The 21396-nt window shown below is 35.4% G+C and overlaps 1 protein-coding gene across 1 annotated transcript in view; it reads left to right on the forward strand.

Moving 5' to 3' along the window:
• Window positions 1-4120: 4120 nt before the first annotated feature.
• Window positions 4121-21396, forward strand: part of LOC109100200 (alpha-1,3-mannosyl-glycoprotein 4-beta-N-acetylglucosaminyltransferase C-like) — a 94294-nt gene continuing 77018 nt past the window's right edge. The window contains exon 1 of the mRNA XM_042775388.1: window positions 4121-4629. The gene's annotated coding sequence lies outside the window, so the exon portion shown is untranslated. The remainder of the gene's footprint in view (window positions 4630-21396) is intronic.

A 21396-nucleotide genomic window follows, 5' to 3' on the forward strand; every position in this document is an offset into this window, starting at 1 on the left:
TTGTTTTCCGTGTTTACCCAGCGTTTTTTGTTTCTGTTGTTCCCCATTTATCCCCTCGCCCGCCCTGAATACCTCCTTCTTCTGCTGTAGCATGGGGATAGATCTTTTGAGGGCCATACCAGACTGGTCCCGGTCCTCGCTAACCTCACCAGCTACCCTGACAACGTGCTCTGTGCATTCCACAACGCCAGTTTGAACACCGCATACAGAGCGCCATCGTCCAAAGATGCCCTTTGAGAGGACTTTGCCGCCTTTGTGGAGTGGACACTGGTGAGAAACAGATCTCTGTTCCCCATCTGTTCCCAGGAGAATCTTGCCAGTTCCATGGCTACTTCGCTCCTTCCGGCAGCATATCGTGACAATAATATTAATCAGTTTTTATTTAATATTTTCTGTTTTCATTGTCGTTTAAGTATACAGTATGTGTAGCTTTTACTTATTTTAGTATCCCTGTTGTGGTCTTAAGGAACATTTCCAGAGCAGTTTTGCTCAGGTCTGGTTGTGCTTGTTCTAATAGCAGCATGATTGTCAGATGCCAAAGAATTTGTCCTTTGCTTTCCACTCACTCTGTAATTTGTAGGCATTGCACAAATAGGCCAATTATCTTCATACCCATGATTCCAACACAACCTTTGACCCCAACCTTCCCAATACCTATTCCCCACTGGTGGCGACACTTACAAAAACACAGGGTGGAAAGGGAGCAGGACGCCCTGCTAGTACTGTTGTCACTGCTATTAAAAATCAAGTCTTCATCAACATTAGACTAATTTGGAGTGTGTGGATTAATTGAAGGATACAATCTGCACAGGCAGATAATGGATGTGCTTTTCCAAACTGAACTTCAGTTCTTTCGACCATTTGGTTTACATAATTGCAAATTCAGTCGAATGGCAATGGAAAAGACAATATCCAGACATTTGTTACAGATGATTCAATATTTAGATTGAAATTGCAAAACTGAACAAAACATACCTGTGTTAAAAAAATAAAAATAAAAATAGTGATCAAAACCCCCCTAGTAATAGCACATTGTTCTCAAGTAGATAAAGAAAATGTTGCAAAAACAAATGAACAAACTTTCTTTTCTAGTTAAAACCCCACTGGGTTTAAAAGGAATTGGGTATATGTACTCATGGGACCAAGATACTTTGAACATGGTCTTGTGGGAAAATACATGCCTTTTTTTTTTACGTCCCTGACTGTTCTACCGTGCAATTAGAGGATCAAACAGATTCATTATATAGTTTTTTGGATGAATATAAACCAAACAAGACAACATCATACAAACAAATAACAAAGTTTTGCTGAAAAACTCTTGAAAAGTGGCTTGGAAGCTGATAAAAGATTGTCATAGAAAGACTGTACATTTTTATGAACTAATAAAATGTGACTAAAATGAGAGAAATTATTTACAAGAAAACATACTTTCCATATTAAAATGACTAAAGTTGTGTCTGAATTCCCCTACTTTCAGATTATGTACTTGAATTTAAAGTTCACTTTTCACTACTGTAGTACATTCTTTAGGTGTGTAGTATGAAAGTAATTTACTTGTCTTGTCAAAAAAGTACAATTTAGCAACAAGGTACATTTTTCTGTTACCTAAAGCACTTAAACTTGACAAGCTGCTTGGCTCATCATTTTTTTTTTTTGCTTGTTTTTATATATATATTATTTATTTTAGAAACTGACAGATTGTCTGCACCTTATGGGATAGCAATGGTTGCACACTTCAGTATCTAAACAGATCTGCATGTCAACCAGGTATAGTTTGTCTGTTTCATAAATACGACACATTTTGACGTCCTACTCATTTGGTGTTATCTTTTTGCATATTACAGGCAGGTACATTTTGTGATTCACCTGTTGAGATGCAATAGTCCCAAGGCAGAGGATGAGACAGAGAGGACATTGAAACTCAATCTGTGTAATCAAATTTGAGTTTTCAGTTTCTTTATATTATTCATATTATGATTTCAGAGCATGACTATGTTTATTACATTACAGAGAAGGTTATCAAGCACTAAGATCATATAATGCATAATCACAGTGAGGCCATTATGCAAATGAATTGTCACTATACTGTAATATTTTAAAATGCTATTAGTAGACAAAAACTCAGTAGTACTAAATATAACTATTTAATTTGCCTTTTCTTTATGGCAGTGCATTAATGAGATTAATGATTAGATGCACAGCAGTCTCATGAAGCCAGACCACTGACTATACTGCAAAGGTCTGGTCCATATTCTGGCCATGAACCACCCACATAGACAGGAAAAGTGGTTTGTATTGTTCAAACATGTAATTTAAGGGTGAGATTATCTGAGATATATTATGCCACAGTATAGTGTGGAAAAACTAATTTAAATAATTGCTTCAACAGCTTCAAACATTTCTTTCAAAGAGATTTAATGTAAATAACTTTGCAAACTTTGGCAAATGCAATGATCATTTCATTCTGTGCTTGTTTTGTTAAATTAATAGTTCACCCAGAAATAAAAATTTGCTGAACATTTTCTCACCCTCAGACCATCCAAAATATCGATGAGTTTGCTTCTTCATCAGAACAGATTTGAAGAAATTTAGCATTACATTACTTGCTCACCAATGGATCATCTGTAGTGAATGGGTGCCGTCAGAATGAGTGTTCAAACAGCTGATAAAAAACGCATTATTCAAGTAATTCACATAACTTCAGTCCATCAGTGAATGTCTTGTGAAGTGAAAAGCTGTGTATTTAACAAATCTTTCATTAAAGGGATACTCCACCCCAAAATGAAAATTGTGTTATTAATCACTTACCCCCATGTCGTTCCAAACCCGTCGCTTCATATAACCCAGATTGCACGTCTAATGGCAGATGGAGTATTCTGACCTTGACACTGTTATTTACTTGGCAGTCTATGGGACAGTCACAGGCCTCCAGGTTTTCATCCAAAATATCTTAAATTGTGTTCTGAAGACGAACTGAGCTTTTACGGGTTTGGAACGACATGGGGGTAAGTGATTAATGAACAAATTTTCATTTTGGGGTGGTATCCCTTTAAGATGTTTTTACCTTCAAACTGTTGCTTCTGGATAAAATAGGAGCCCTCTATCCATAATACAGGTTTCTTCATGCAGTGAAAAAGTCATCTTGCCTGAATTAGGAGAGACATATGCACAGATCAAGCACCAATGAAAACAGTCCAAAACAGTTGAATTTTAATGTGAGAGGGCAGCAGGGGACTCATATGTTGGCCAGAAGCGACTGTTTAAATATCTTAATGATGGATTTGTTTCTTATAAACATGCAGCTTTTCCTTTTTACAAGACACTGATTGATGGACTAAAGTCGTGTTGATTATTTGTGAATTACTGTGATGATTTTATCAGCTGTTTGGACTCTCATTCTGACGGCACCCATTCACTGCAGAAGATCCATTGATGATTAAGTGATGTAATGCGAATTTGTTCTGTTGAATAAAAAAAAAAAATAACGGCCTGAGGATGAGTAAATTTTAAGCAATTTCTCAGTTTTGGGTGAACTTTTCCTTAAACCAATGCCTTGTAAACACAACTACTAGGTGCCATGACTTTCTTCAGTTAAACAGAAGTATTTGCATTTGGCAGAAAACATGTATAACTCTGGGAGAATTCCTTCAAGTCAGGAAACTTGGTGTCATTTTGGAATGAGAATTTAATTTCAGTAGCCATTTAAAAGCAACAGCTAACTCGCACTACCATCATCTAAAAATATAACAAAATTAGAAGCTTTACATCCAAAACAAGACTGAGAAAAACTAATTCACGCAATCATCACCAGCAGGGTGGACCACTGCAACAGACTCCTTTTAAGCCTTCCCAAAAAAAACATTAGTCATCAGCAAGTCACAAAATGCTGCTGCCAGCCAGGATTCTGAGAAAGAAAGAAAGAAAGAAAGAAAGAAAGAAGTAATGCTGTACGAAAAATATAAATATGAAAAAAATATAAATATGTAAACAATATATAGGTATACATAGATGCAAATTATATTATAAATTATAAATCATTAAATATATTAGAAATATAACTATGCATAAACGTAATCATTTCAATTACCATATAGCCTATATGAATGTGCTTGCCTTTGCCTCACCTTTGTAATTAACAGCAAGCATGCTGTCATGTCACTGACAGAGACGATCTAACAGTCTGTTGTTTTCAGCATTTAGCCGTCTTTCTAGTAGGCTCATCACATTGGGTGACTGCTCTAGGCTGCGTTGGGTCGCACCACGATCGAGCATCTCGGCGGCTGCGCTCCCATCCTCAGTCGGCATGAGAGGAAGGACACGGCGGCCGCGGAGAACCGACTGCGCTGCGATAACAGCCACATTTCTACCTATGTACTCAACAGCACCGGTATTTGTTTGTTTCAGTTAATACGGGGCAGACAACGTGGCTGGAAAGGGAGTCTGCAAGACGTCAGACTATCTAGTGAGCTGCCTACATAGACAGCTTTTTTGGACATCATACCGTGTTCGTGCTCGCTCCGGGCAGCATTCATTCACTGTCGCTGTCCACATAGACACATGTACAGTATGTGTGAACGTGCGGAGAAGTTGAAGATGCCGCTCTGAATCATCTGGGCGCTTGGATCGACGGTAAGAGCACGTATTTATTATGGGGGGATTCAAATACGGTTACCAACTTAATTTTGTTAGGGAGCATATAGGGACTCGCACCTGTGCTTGCAACCTCTTCCTATCAAAACAATCTACATTCTCCGTCGTTTTTCACGGGTCTGTGTTGTGTTTCATGCCCAAAGCCTCAAAGTTGTCAGATGTCTTTTCCTCTGCTCGCTGTTGACATCTGGGGTATTTTAAGAGAACTAATATGGCATAAAGTTAGGACAGATATATAACCTACATGTGTCATATTGCCCTTAAGGCATTGAAAGTTTGCTGTGGCAGTAATGGGTGAGATTTATTTTTGAGAATGTGAACTTTATAGAATGTTGTGGCTCTGTATCCTGTTTATTTGTGTTCCTGTGTAATCTTAAATGCTGGAAAAGTCTTTTCTTCTTGTAGAAACTGAATGTAGTGTCAAAGAAGCGCTTGCTTCAGTCACGGATGTTTTAGACGATTTCAGACAAACATCTGGCAGGGAATGATTGTGGCTTAACAGGGGCTTAGCTTTCACGTGGGTTAGTTTAAGATCTCACAGCATAAGAAGTTAAAATGACTGTAATTTGGGAAGTTGGATTTTTAAGCACTTTTAGAATTGTCTTGTAGTGTGACCAAGGTCAGAAATTATCCATGGCTTGGTTAAAAAAAAAAGACTCTAAAAGTCACAAATGCCTTAGATATTTAAAATATGGGACAAAAACTTTTATATGGTTCATGATGTTTTTGTTTTTAAATATATTGTTGAATTAAGATTGACCTGTAGTCACAACCAAGGTAAAGAATGTGAATAATGAAATGCTTTTTGATGAAAGCTATGTTAGATTGACCTGTAGTCACAACCAAGGTAAAGAATGTGAATAATGAAATGCTTTTTGATGAAAGCTATGTTATGTTCTGATATATTTATATATATATATAAAGAAAAAAGTAATGGCCTTGTGAAAAAGGAAATACCCCTATTCCACAGGGCAAGTGTTGTTCTTTATATACACGCTAATATGAAACTGCTACACTATTTGAAATGAACTAGTGAAGGATAGACATTTTAAATGGTGGCTTCCGGTTACAGGATATAAGAAGACTTTCTATACACATGTACATTTTAACTTAAAATCTTGATGTTGAATAAAAATAAATTCTTGGAGATTTTATATGTGAGCCACCCAATAACAGATCTGGAAGATAAAAATTAAACTCGGCTTTCACAGAATCTTATATGTAGTTAATGCCCTGCCATAACCTCAGAGCAGCATCTGTAGTACTTGGAGCCATTTGGACCAGTTGTTCCTCCTCTAGTGGGGTAAATCATTCATTGCAATAGATACAATCATACTGTGAAGCCTTTCTATATTTGATCAAATTCAAGACATCTCGTATCAGGTGTCATATTTTTTTATTAAAAGTTCAGTGTTTTTATAGTTTGCATTCAATACTTTTATATTAAATTATGCTACAAGATGTAAGGTATGCTGTTATTGCCAAATTATTAGTGAATTTTGATCTTTATATCCTGTCATAAAAAGCTGAAATGTTTTTTTAAGATGTAGTGATTAGTTAGAAACCCGCAGCACTGTGATAAATGGATATCATTAAAAGAACAGATGGGGTTTGCGAGACATGTCTTCTATAGTCTCTCTATTCTGTCCTCAGTACTTTTGACCTGTGGGCAGTATTAGCGATTAAAACATAAAGCAGCACTCCATGCACTTTAGATTTAGAACCAGCTCCCATGTTTAATGCATCTCTATGCTGCTAGATTGTTGAATGTGGAGAAGTGTCTCAGAAAGAGAGAGAGAGAACATTTCTAATGAGAATAGTATTTTAGATGCAGTAAAGCCCTTTTGTGAGAGGAAAAGTCTCGGAGAGACTGAGATTAAATAAAAGAAGGGTTTACAGAGGGAGCGAATCCCTCCGTATATTTTACTTAGATCAGTATAGCTCACCTTTGACTATCAAATCTACAAAGCCTTCATTAGTAGTATATAGTGATGTTCTGTACCCAATTTTATCTTTTCATTTTTTTTTAGAAGTCAAATTACAGAGGATGACATTATTAGCAAATGACTGTGGGTTTGTAACTGCAAGTTTATAAACCATGTATATTTCATACACACTTCTGTGTTAAGCTCAGGGCCTGTGCTGTACTTTTTAGATTTAAACCTTTAATCATAGTGAATCAGCACACTTAGATAGCAGGATGCTTTTATATTGCTTCTACTGCTTATTTTTCTGAGAGGAAAAGTTGTTTTTGCAAAGTCCAGAAATTGTGTATGATTTCCTTATATCAAAGTTCAAGACTAATTGTACCGGTGGGACTCCTGAGGGAGTTTTAATAAACTGTTTTTTACACAGTAAGGGGGACCCACAATTGCACTTGGCATTAGTGTTTCTCCACTTAAGCTGCAACATCCCGCTTATTAACTCATGAGTGTCTTTTCATGAGCGAGTGAGCCAAGTCAGATATAAGGAGCGTGGGTCGGCATTATTCAAGAGACAATTACATGCATTCCGAAAGCTAGAATCCTACCATCCAGCCGTGATCCTGCTGAGGTAAATGGTAATTAGCTGTCCTATTTTAATCCACTATAGATGTGCTCTGACATGAGGATGCCAGGCTTTGACTGTGACAGGGGATTAAGGTAGTGTAGCAGGTGGGAAAGGTGTGTCAACGTTATCTCACCACGCTCCCGTGTGTATCCACAGTTTTCATCACTGTTCTAGCGCTGACCTTTGATTGGGCACTTCAGTGCTCAGAACACTCACCCTGAACAGCTGTGGTCACACTGGCTTTGAGCATGCTAAGTTTCCTTGCAACGATTAATGGCAACAACTGGTGTTTAAAATAAATAATAAATCACTACTACTACTACTACTAATTCAAATGTGAAATATAACAACAGGGTATGATGCCATGCTCTATGGCTTCTGTTTTAAATAAATCACAAAAAAAATATATGTAATTATTATTAACATTATTGTTATTAATATTATTAATTATATTTATGGTTTAATAATGTAATAATATTTGCAATAATATTGATTAATAATATTGAATATTGATCTGATTAACATTATGAATAATAAAAATAACCAATTTATATGACAAAATGAGAAAATATTGCATTTGCTCTTTTTTTTCTCCAGCAATTATCAGCCACAGGATTTGATGTTATGCTTTTTTATATATAAATAATAACAACAACAACAACAACAAAAAACTAAAAGTATGCAATTATTATTATCTGTATTTTTACTATTATTAATTATATAATATTTGTGATAATAATAATAATAATAATAATAATAAGAAGAATAAATACATTTATATGACTAATGCTACTAACATAATTCATGATTTAAATGCTGAATTAATAATTCAAAATAGAAATATATAGTATCTGCTCCGATTTCCAGTTGTCACAATTATCAGCAACGGGATGTGATGTCAAGTTCCAGGGCTTCTGTTTTAAATAAATAATAAACCACAAATATTATAATTATGTAATTATTATTATCATTATTGTTATTAATTATATTATATTTGTGATGGTAATTATATTATTAATATTATTATACATTTATATTATTACTACTACTGCTATAACGGAAATTCATAATTCACATTATTGATCATTTAAAATAGGAAAATATAGCACCTATTGCATTTTCCCACAATGTTGCATGTCATGTTTTACATTTACAGTGTTTTACGCGTTTATACACTTGCAATTATGCTGTAGGGCATTTGTACGTGTACAAACGAAAGAGAACTGAGCACAAAGTCCAGAGTGATCACAATTTTACCCTTTCAGATCACAAATGCTGGTTATTACTCAATGAGGCCAGAACTGTTTTCTGTTCAAGAGTGTGATTTAACAAGGTTAAGGTGTTGCTTGGGTGCATTGAGTTCAGTTGAAAGACTACTGATGTGATGCATGTGCAGGCGCTAATTGTGTCTGTCTTCCACTCTGTAAAAGGTGAAATTACTCTCAGGACAGGTGAATTAAATTTTCCTCGCATGGGGAGGAAGAAGCAGGGTTTTGGCTCGGTGGTTTTGATGAATGCAGGCTGAGAGAGGGCGAGGAACAGACAGAGTCACTGTATAGTCATAAGAGGAGGAAAGTGGGAGGAATCTAGGCCATCTGTTAGAGTTAGCAAGTGATATTTTGTGGGCAACAATGACGTTGTTCAACCGCACAAACAGGCTTTGTTGTGAAACTTGAAGCCAATTCCTGATTTGTTAGTGTCATAGAGGTGCTTTGGCTTCTCTCTGCTTTACATTTTTAAGACAGAGCTCATATTTAAGCCCAGTAACATGCCAAATAACATTTTTTGACTAAAAAAATTCAGACATTAAATCAGAAATTTATATAATGTCTGATAGATGGATAACTATTGCTTTTGAATAAAGAAGTCCTCATTTTAATAGATATGAGACCTCTGGGAATCTAGGGACGATTGCACCAGCCGTGTGTAAGTTACAGTTTAGCCTAGTTATAGTTGGACCATTAAACTTATATCAGTAATAATGGTTGATAGACCGAATGGATTAAAAGCGACCAATCTCAGTCATTTAGACATACAGTATTTGATCATGTTAATATTTATGCTTGGTTACATTTTATGAGACAACACTGTGAATGAATGACTGACTTCTGTGGTGATACCAATCTAAACAGTGCATTTGCCCCTCGAAATGAAAATAAATAGACGTCAGTTTCTCCAGTATTTGTTTATTGCCCCGATTAATTTTAGAAACAGCTCCTGAATATTTATTATTTACATATTTAACAGCATCAATATTTAAACAGACTTTTCAGCACTACTTTTGTTTGCAGATTTGAAGGCTGCTTATTGGATAGGCCTACATAAAGGTAAACATCATATTATGCATCTACATGTTACGTTTTTTAGAACTTATGACCTACTAACTAGGTCTTACTGCAGGAACAATTGATTGAGTCAAATTACATAGGTATATGGTTAGCTGCAAATTAAAAAGCTGCTAAGAAAGCAGTAAAGTAGTAGTGATGTTGTCTTGGCATAGTCTGAAAAAAAAATTGTTCTTTGTTATTGTGTTATACATTGTTATTGCATCTTGAGCATGGGTAATAATTAAAACCTTGATTGTTTTGTTAATCATAATTATCTTGTTTTCAGAGTTGAATGCCAACACAAGGGGCAATTATTAAGTGATGGTAATGTTTATTTTATTAGTTTTGCACATTAAGGGCTCTTGATTAGATAAAATGAGATTATATGAGTTAGATTAGAAGTCAGATACTCTTGGCTGTAATGTTAGACAATGCGAAGTGAGTTGGGTGGTAGAATTTTAACTTGATTTTTGAGAGCACATGTTTACTGATAATAAATTATGATATTTTATGCAAGTCACAGTTTTATCTCAGTGCAACAGAAATATGACAGGAATGTCTTATTAAAATATATGTTTTATTAAACCTGTTTATTTTTCATTAGTACTTTTTTATGTGGTTTGTAGTATGTGCTGCAGAGGAAAAAGACAGCCAGTTGTTTTGGTCAAATGCTGTAGTGTCCTGCTTTAGATGATTCATTGTATCTGACTCATCAGTGTGACTTATTTTGTGCTGCTCATTTGAGTGACAAGACATGATGTCCCTCTGTTATTGGCTTGTTCGCTACAGCAGCATAATATCAAATCAACAGTCCTTGGTTGGCTGGTTATATACATGCAACTGTTTGGTGGCATTGATATACTGTTTGTTGGAATGTGTAACGTACAATATTTAATTATTATTATTATTATTTTTACACATATGGGTCAGGGGATAAATATGCAATCTTGGTAACACTTTACAATAAGTGTTTTACAATAAGGTTTCCTTTTATTAAAGGAATAGTTCACCAAAAAATAAAAATTAGCTGTAAATGTACTTACCCTCAGGCCATCCAAGATGTAGTTGAGTTTGTTTCTTCATTGGAACAGATTTGGAGAAATTTGCTGTAGCATTACTTCACTTGCTCATCAATGAATCCTCATCAGTGAATGGGTGCCGTCAGAATAAAAGTCTAAAGTACCAGTCCATAATACATAATAATGCTTTCTCTAGTGAAAAAGTTTATCAACTGTGTTCCTCTCACATCAAAATCCACCAACATGCTTGGTTAGAACTTTTTTGGACTGTTTTCACTTCTAAGTGGTGCTTGAGATGAGATGATTTTTTCACTGGAGGGAATATTACGCATAGAAGATTTTTAGCTGAGAACAACAGTTTGAAGTTAAAAGTGTCTTCATGTTGGATGTGTTTATTACAAACATGCAGCTTTTCACTTCGCAAGACATTAATTGATGGACTGGAGCCATGTGGATTACTTGTGGATTACTGTGATATTTCTATCAGCTGTTTGGTGATGTAATGCTAAATATTTCAAAATCTGTTCTGATGAAGAAACAAAATCATCTACATCTTAGATGACCTGAGGATGAGTAAATTTAAGAGTAAAAAAAAAAAGAATAAAAAATTTCATAGTGTCAATAATATGGCACAAAAAATGACAACAAACTCTCAAAAAAGTAAAGCTTTTTTTATTTAGACATATTAGACTTTCATCCAGTATTTGGTATTAAAGATGTCCTGTTTTCATCTCAGTAATGTCGAGAAAGTACAATTTGTTCACTTTTTCTCACTGCTTTTTTTGTAGACTGCTTGCTACTGTCTGTTTATGTTGTTCTAGTTACAAGATGATTTTGCTTTTAATACAGTCTGCGTCATGTGAAAGGCTTTTATTTGCATGATCAGGAAAAACATATTCAGACTACAAAAGGTAGCCCATTACAGAGCACATTAATTCCATGCATTACACTTTCCAGCCTTCAGGGGTTTTGGGTATTGGCACTCACATGAAAGGAAGAGATGAGCATGCTCAGAAGAGCTCTTTCATTTCCAACCCTCCTACATCCTAACATGTGTGCCTTTAGGTAACAGTCAGCATAAGAGACACAACATATTCCCAAGATGTCCTTTCTTTTTCAGTAAAACTCTTGTCAGTGCTAAATCAGTAGCCATAAAATGTAGGCTAATGTAATGTAATGTAATGTAAAACATATTTCTGTTGTCGCAGAGAGACGTTTCATTACTATTTCACTGCTATTTCATTACCTTCACAAATACAAGTTGATGCACACGGATCTGGAGCAGAGAGATGTTCCGAGCGATGGGGATAGTGGAGATTGTAATGTCTGGTAATAGGCAGCCTGTCAGCTCGGAGCGGCCTTCTCAACTCAAAGGAAGCACGCAAAAGTTCTCCATGAAATATGCATCAATTGAAGTGAAAGAAAGAACAAAGGCACTGTGTGTTTGTTGTGGTGGGTGGGATATTGGAAACGGTTATTTATTGAAGAGCCAACTCTCCAGCAACAGCTGTTTAGATCACACCGCTTCGGAAATAAATGCAAAATCATCTGCACTAGAAGAACGACAGATGAGAGGCAGGATGCATGTTACCTGAAATGGCAGAGATCCATATGTCTCCTTCAAGACAGATTATTATTATTCTTTTATTTATTTTTTTAACATTCACATTTACAGAAAGTATAGATTATATACCACCGTTTAAAAGTTTGGGGTCAGTAAATTTTAATTTTTTTTTTATTAATACTGTTATTCAGCAATGATGCATTAAATTGATAAAAAGAGACAGTATAGACATTAAAACTTAATGTACAAAATATTTATATTTCAAATAAATGACTTTTTTGTTCTTTATGAATAAATGAACTTTCTTTTCGTTAAAGAACCCTAAAAAAGTATCATGTTTCAACCAAAATACTAAGTAGCACAGCTGTTTTCAACCCTGATAACACTAAGAAATGTTTCTTGAGCACCAAATCAGCATACTGGATTGATTTCTGAAAAAATCATCTTTACCATCACAGGAATAAATTACATTGTAAAATATAAGTAAAATAGAAAAGTTGTATATATATAAAAAAAGATACTACTTTTAAATTTTACATGGTATTTAACCATTTCTTTTCATTTTAGTACCATGATAATGTGAAATATATATATATATATATATATATATAGATATATATATATATATATATATATATATATATTTGGGTGTATAATATATATATATCTATATATATATATATATACACATTTTTTATACCCATTTTTTTCACTCAGTATAAATGGCTATTTTGTGCATTAAAATATGAAGCATCCTTCACACTTGGGTGTTCTTAATGTCAAAACAACCACAATCAAAAGGAAGCTGCCGTTCTAGATCAGGGTCAGCAACTTTTTCAGGAGTGTTCCACATAATCTTTTTATTTAGTTATGAGTTGTTTTGGAACAAAACATTCAGTGCAGATAAACTCAAACTTAGTGCAAGGAAACTTTGCACACACATACTGGTTATCTGCTTACTGTAGTTCAGTCTCGTTTTGCAAATCTTTAATATTTCTTGTTCAAATTGGCCCTTCATCTCAAAAAGGTTGCTGACCCCTGTTGTAGACACACATTTGCCAGTGCTTAAATGAATCCTGTGAATTATTGATACCAATTAAGTTCTAGTGTTCAGAGCCCCGACAGGGTTAATTATAAAATCCGCAGGGGCCAGATGAGCACTGTATCTTTAAGACCACATAATGTGCTATAGGAGGAAAGCCAGTAAAGAGCAGGGTTTAGACACATGTCAGAAAGAGTGCATATTACAGAGAGAGAGACGGGGGAGAGAGACCGAGAGAAGAGACCTGCTCGCTTCAGCAGGCCATTGCCATTATGATGAATGTTTGCTGCACTTTTTTGTGAGCCAATTATCTGCTCCTGTGTGAGTCATGGAGATCATTTAGGCAGGTGGGGAGCTCCACACACTCACACACACACACACACACACACACACACTCATACATACAGGAGAGGATATAGACATTTATGTGCCTGCATTCTGTCCATTTCTCACATATTACCCTCACTCTTTTACTCCTTCAGTCTTTTTTATACGTAAACCACAGCTCTTGGAAACACTTTGTCTCTCTCTTGTACTCTGTGATGGGAGGAATGTTATGGGTTTGCTGTGTGTTCAGCTGATTTTGTTTGGCTATTGTTGGGCTATTATCGGGATTTTTGATTCTTTTTGCTTCTTTTATATTCTTTTTTGTTGTTTTTTTTTGTTATGTTTACTTTTAGTAGCAGTTTGTAGAAAAATGTAAAATGTTATGCCTAATGGTATAGACATTCATGTGCCTGAGTTGGACACAAAAGGAAATCGTTCGTGACCACTTCTGTCAAGCTTTAAAAAAAATAAAATAAAAAAAAAACCTTAAATGTACCCTTACAGTAGTCCATATGACTTATGCACTATATCACTTCTGAAGATTTTCAGTGAATATCTAAAAATTGGTCCCCTTCTACCTTTTTTTTACAAGTTAATTGTGAGTGGGAAAAAAATTCACTTGTAAAGAATGAATACATTTACATTTATGCATTTAAAAGATGCTTTTATCCAAAGTGACTTGTAAAAGAGAATCAAAAGCAATTTGTTGAAAAGCCAAAAATATTTGTAATATGCAGTGCCAGGTGTATTAGCAAAAAAACAAAAGGGTTTGTGTGTGTGTCTGTTTGTCTAAGTGTATTGGTTTAAGGATACACTTAATACACTGAGTACTCTTTAGTCTGTGCCAAATCAGTGTTGTTTTAGTGTCATTGAGATACTTTTTTAGTTTTGTATATTTTTGTATATATTTGTAGTAATTTTGCTGTTTTTTATTTTTAGTAGTTTGTGTGTGTGTGTGTGTGTGTGTGTGTGTGTGTGTGTGTGTGTGTGTGTGTGTGTGTGTGTGTGTGTGTGTGTGTGTGTGTGTGTGTACGTAGTGTAATTATCTTTGGAAAGTTTGAGCTTCACTTACTGTTAGGTAATCTTTAGTCTTAGTTTGGACATTTTTAGGTGTGTGGTGGTCCGATGCTGGATCAGGGTGTAGGTGATGGCCGTTATCGGAAACCTGGAGAGATTGATGACACCCAGGGCAAAGTGCTGTCTGCGGGGCAGGCCACCACCATAAATCAGTGAGAAGTGGGTTAGACCAGGTCAGCTTTTCTCCACCTGCCACAATTTTTACACATCTCTATTTAACACATTCTGTTAACATACAGTATGCAGTGAATGCTTTAGAGTATGACTGGACGATAAAGCTAAACCACATACAGTGTCTACCTTATTTTGCAATGCAGAAGCTCTTTTCTGTGAATGTGTGAGACTTCTGTGTCATTACCTGATAATCGGTTATTAACCCAGTTTATAACTAGAGGAATAACAAAGTGTACTATTTGCGTTACAACCATTTGCGTTACAAACCAGGGTGTTTATGATTATAAAAATGATAATATGATAAGAAATACTATAGTTTTCAATATTTCAAGCAGCATAATGAGCTGCTTTATACAGCTAAAAATAACTGCAAGCAAATTACACCAGAACCCTTCAAGTTACAAATGGCACACTTTTACATAAAAATAATGTGGATATGTGTATTTTATTCAGTATGTATGTCAATATTTGTATATTTTTTTCTGAAGTGGCATAAAAGGATTAACCCCCACCCCCCAACATCATTTCAAAATATGAATATACTGTATAAAAAAAGCTGCTTTATGATTAAGACATGTTTTCCTATAGTGAGACTTGACTAATGAACACAAAGAAGAATGTTTAAACATTTTCATTTATGTGCACCAATATAACAATAAACATATATTTTTGCTAAAATAGTTTAATATATAAAAATGCCATTCATCTATTTATTGAAATGGATAGTTTGAATGGATTGATGAAAATGTATTTGGTTTAAACTAAACTAAAAGAAAAAAAATCATCAAAGTATTCACAATGTTTAATATCAACAGGAAAATAGTAAAATAATAATAATACCTGCAAAAATATTGTGAAATATTGACACCACTCAGCTTACTTTGAATTTTTTAGACATAGATGTTTTAAGACTCATATATTCTTGAACACCTCTATACATTAAGTATAGGTTGCCGTTTTTCCCCCATACAAAGACATACGTTTTGCAGAAGAGAGTGCAGAGAGTCTTGTTTTATCGACAGCAGGCAGAATGTCTTTACTAGATATGCGAGGAATAGTGCTGATCCCTGGGGTTTGCTTTCTCTAGTCCTGCTAGTTAGGCAATGCAGGACTTCACATTCATTAGATATTAAAGGCACAGGAACCCTCTGCTGGTCTGTTTTGTTAACATGCTCTTAAGTAGTTGTCCTGATGGTTGTCCCGGGAATCCTAAATTTGTTACAAAACCTCATCTCTTAAAATATCTAGCGCCACAATGTACTGTGCTACTCCGTACTAATGTGCATTATAATTATACTAACTTGTCTGTTATTGGACTTTATAGATTTGGAAATCTTCATACTGACTGTATGTGCAGCTTTCAGGGAAATGACTAAACTACAATTTCATGCACCATTGATCATCCATCATGTTTAATTTTAAGGGACACACTTTTCTATATGCTCCTGTGCAAATGGCTTTTCAGCGTTAAGCACTAACTAATGTGTATTTTTCATGCTGTGTACATCTGCTGTAAAATGTTACTTTTGTGTGGGCGGGTGCGGTATATGGGGGTCTAAGACATCTCATAGACAGGTTGATATTTGTCTTTCTGTATAATGGAAAACAGCACAGAGAGTGAAAAGAGCAATGACCTTTCAGAGTGAAATGCTAATTTATCTGCAGTATAAAAAGCTTGTACGGATGCTGAATGCTGAACATGTAAATGTTAGTGGTTCCCACTGACTGGGGCTGTTTACATGTGGATTAGGTACAGTTCAGTGGCCACTAAGCGCATATTTGCCTCAGTCTCTGGTGTTATTTTTCATTTATTGGTGGGTACAGAATATAAATTGCACATAAACACCTTGGGTCAGGATATATGCTTTCCAAAAATGGCTTTTTTACCCACCCATTTTCCATGTAGCCTTTATAAACAGTTTCTGTACACTGCCGTGGTCTGTTTTACTTGCATCTCACTTTATATCCTATACTTGCACTGTTAATCTATCTATCTATCCTCCCATCCATACATCCAGATATAAAGGTTTTTATAAATTCTGTTGAATTTTAATTTGAATTTCTTAGCAATTATGCACATTTTTCTTTTCAGTCATGGTTTTGCTTCTGTTTATTTAACAAAATAAGTTTAATAAAAATGTTTGTGTAATAATTTTGATGTTGCTGTATGGATAAAGGCTAGATCGACTGACTGAAATCAAAGCGCAACATTAATATATTGAAATTCATTATTGCGTGAATTTAATTATTGTACGCACAGCCTTTCTACAGCTCTATTTTATGCATGAATGAGGCAGATTTTTTTGGAAACTAGTCTTGCTGTGTTTGTTAGGTGATTCTTTTGGTGCAAGTACTTAGTAGCAACTCCCAGTAACTCCCAGCTGGATAACCTCAGTTCACCCTGACTACACAAGTTATCACAGAGGTGTGTGCGCATGTGTAAATGCTTTGGAAGTGTCTCCTGAATTGCACTTGGGGGTTAAAAGTGATAGGAAATTAAAAATAGTGTGTTTTAAAGCTTTTTCGCTCACCAAGCTTGCAAATCCATAGACATGGATTTTTATCAGGTTGTACAATGCATTTGCTGATGTGTAATATATCAGCTGAAGCAACCAGACTTCATGAGAGGAATATAACTGATATTGATCCCACTTTCTTGGCCATTTGCAAAATAAAGGTCTTTATCTGTAGATCTCTTTGGTGGCTGGTAGAAGTTCATGGTGTCCACTGCGGGAATCTAGTGTTGTGAAAAATCTTTTTTTCTTCACATATTTGTATTCGGTTTATTCTTAATTTTACCTTCCAGAGTGTTTTTTGAGGCTGCAGCATCACAAACCACTAAATACCACTACACTTTGGCTACAAACTTGTCTACAGAGAAAATCTCGCTCTGTTCCATCTACTGTCTGGTGTACAAGGCAACAGAATAAATGGGCGGGGAATGGGAGGGCCTAGGTGGACCAAAGAGATTAGCTGTAAAATTGACACTGACAAATCTCATACATTATAGCTTCATGGGAGGCAGCCATCGCCACAGGAAGTGTTGGAGGAATTGAGGGGGAAAGTGAATCACTTTATAAAAGGCCTAAAGTGTCCTCTATTAACTGCTGGTTTTGTGGTGGCACACACCATACCTCACTACTCCAAATTTACTGTACCTTAATAACAGAAGTTCACGTTTTCTCTTTTTTCAGTAGCTTTCAACTCATTTTCAACTCACTGAGTCACATTTGTGGCAAATAATTTTAATGTTTCACAGGTTATACGCATACACATCTTTATGCAAACAAGGTAGCATTATTTATATGAGTCACGGCTGTTAAATAAAGCAAATGGGCAAATGTGTTTTGTTTCTCCATGGATTTGGCTTGTGTTTTCTCCTGTTTGAGCTTATTATTTCAAACCAGCCTGTTTGGGATTTCAGATCTTCTTATTGCTTTCTCTAAATTGGTCTTTGGTGTTTGATGTTTGCAGATGGTGTTTTAAAGCTCAAATTATTCAATTATTGAAATTAATGGAGAAAATAGGGTAGATTACTAAACTGCAGAGCAATAGTGACTGAACTCATTTCAGCATTCAGGGTTTTGTTTAAACTTGATTGCTCTCAAGTCCATGCAAGCTTTTGAATAATTCTTTGGTATAGAAAGCGAATGAAAACACCACAGATTTGCAGTGGAATCATGGACTAATGATTAAAGTGGTACAATTTGAAAGGTCACGGTTGGAGTCAGAAGTTTTCTCACTAGTAACATTTTACACAAGCCACCTTGATATTTATATTGTTTGTGTGTGTGTGTGTGTGAGTGTGTGCGCACCCTGGGAGTGTAATAGAGCTTGGATATCTATCTATCTATCTATCTATCTATCTATCTATCTATCTATCTATCTATCTATCTATCTATACTGTTCTACATATCGAATATTATGAATAATACTATATAGTACACAGTATATAAATAGCATCATATACAGTGTGTTCACTAAAACACTTAAATATGTGAAGAATGCAAAGTGGAAATGAATGTTTTTGAGTGATGATGTGTTGTGAATGAGTTTTGAACAATTTCATTTTACAAACGATTTGAAATGACTCACAAAATTAATCACTATTTTTGCTACTTAGGTTTAGATGAGAAACCCTATATGTAACGTTCATACTTGTGATGCAAAGAAAGGGTCATGAAACCTTGTCTTATGACAGTATATCTAAATCATCACAGTGTTCACCATGTTTTTCCTTCGGCAGAAAATCTTTGTGAATAAATCATGAATATTCAATATATCACCCAGCCTTACTTTGGTAGTCAGCCCTATTGACCTGCGCATAGTATTTTGCTACCTTATGCTGGTACTCCAGTAAGAATCCTTCTGTAATGAATGGAGAAATATTATGCATTTCTTTCATTTCTGAAGTCATATAGCCTCAGGGTATTACCTTGCAGGCTTAAAAAAAAAATGCTTATAATTATTCGCTTATTGATTTGAGCCCTGTTGCTGAAGCTTTGATAGATACAGCACATAGACTATATGAAACTTAATTGATGCGGCACATAATTATAGCCATTTCATGAGCAGGAGCTGGATTAAATGCATGCAGGATCTTGAATTTACCCAATGAAATAAACTCAGTTAATGGTTGCTGCACTCATCTCCGTGTGTGTGTTTTTCACGCCTAGGACTCCTCATGCTCAGCTGATGAGAAAAAGATGTATGATTGTCCCATCTGATGAGAATTTTACATAATTGCAGTTCAAATGTGTTCCTGCCCAACCCCCATATTCATCTACATTGCTAATTTGATTGAAAGCTTGTGTTTTCTTATGATGCACCCAATTACAGAGTGTGGGTTCACCGTTACTCGTTGGCTTGTGTATATTCCTGTTTTGTGTGGTCTAGTAAATGATGGTACATTCCTGTTCTGAAGTCTTTGTGATAATGATGGATAACACCCTTTTCCATGAACCATTAATATGAAAAAAAGTTCTTGATGGTTCATCAACAACATGTGCTGTTAAATATTCTTGACAAATGTAATGTTCTTAAAATATATCTCATGATCACTCCTGGCATCTCCAGAGTTTCTCAGCTCGGTTTCGCACCCTTCAGAGGTTCGTGAAGTAGGATCTTTGCCATGTTAACTATTTAGTGTCACATTGCACTGTGTTAGAGTTGGGAATTTATTTGTTATTACATTTAGCCTTTTTAATGGGTGAACTGATGTTGTTCTTTTTTTGTTTTGAGTATTCAGATTTCTTAGAATAATTTTAAATTCTTTTAATATGTCAGTGGACGTGAAAAACAAAGTGAACGTTTAAATTTTATATACATTTCTATATAGCTGTTTTGTTCGGAATAGTTCCCAAATCAAATATTCCACCCTTGTGTAGTTTAGGGAAATTTTGTTCCATTTGTTTCCTTCTGTATTCATGTCTGAGTTACGCACTGACTTGATTTTAACATCATATCAGATTTATTTATTTAAGGATGCATTAAATTGAGCAGCACAACTGTTTTTAACAATGATAATAATAATTTACTGATCCCAAAATTTTGGGTAGTGCAAGCTTGATTTAAACGAGATGTCAGATATGAAATTCTACAGAACAGTGATGTCCTTTCTTTATTTCAAAACTGTATGCTTAAACAGTGAATGACTGCTTATTGTCTGAGTAATTCCTGTAAAACTACTCTACCTGAAGAAGCAGACAGAGTGAAGCTGTTATTAAGTATTGATGAGACAGATGAAAAATGAAGGATATATTAAAGTCGATATTAATGGGATTAGGGTCAACAAATCACTGGAATTCCCACAAGCTTCAGGCACTGATATAGAGATATTCCAGATATTGCACTGGCTTATTGTGCATTATCTTTTGCACCTGAACACATATTTACATAAAAAAACAGAGAAACTGTGTTTGGAAATGTAGAAATGCAGGAATTTTTCTGTGAGGGGTAGGTTTTGGTGTAGGGTTGGTGTAGGAATAGAAAATATGGTTTGTAGAGTATAAAAACCATTACGCCTATGGAGAGTCCCCACAAGAATAGTAAACCAGACGTGTGTGTGTGTGTGTGTGTGTGTGTGTGTGTACCTGCTTAACCATATTTTGGGGACAAATTTGTACCCAAAAGTGAGCTAAACCTGACAAAATCTCCAAAAACCTCCCTTTGGGGACATCCTCATTTGTAAAACTGGTTTAAATATAAAGTAAACTTTTTTTTTTAAAATTGTAAAAATGCAGAAAGTTTCCTGTAACGGGTATGTGTAGGTATAGGGTGATAAAATATACAGTTTGTACAGTATAAAAACCATTACACCTATGGAATGTCCCCGTTTAGATAGCTAAGTAAACGTGTGTGTGTGTGTGTGTGTGTGTGTGTGTGTGTGTGTGTGTGTGTGTGTGTGTGTGTGTGTGTGTGTGTGTGTGTGTGTGTGTGTGTGTGTGTGTGTGTGTGTGTGAGTGTGTGTATGTTTGAGGGTGTGTGTGTGTGTGTGTGAGCAGGCAGTGGCTCTGGGAAAGGCTGGCATGAACATGAAGTCTGGCAGGCTGAATGAGGTCTGATATGAGGAGACCACAGTTTGGAATCTTGCTAAAAGTCTGGCACTGCATGAAATAACCATGGGTCAGAGAGAGAGAGTTGATTTGGAAGCTTCTTAGCTTTGCT

Source organism: Cyprinus carpio, chromosome A18 (genome assembly GCF_018340385.1).
Source record: "Cyprinus carpio isolate SPL01 chromosome A18, ASM1834038v1, whole genome shotgun sequence".
Lineage (NCBI taxonomy): Eukaryota > Metazoa > Chordata > Actinopteri > Cypriniformes > Cyprinidae > Cyprinus > Cyprinus carpio.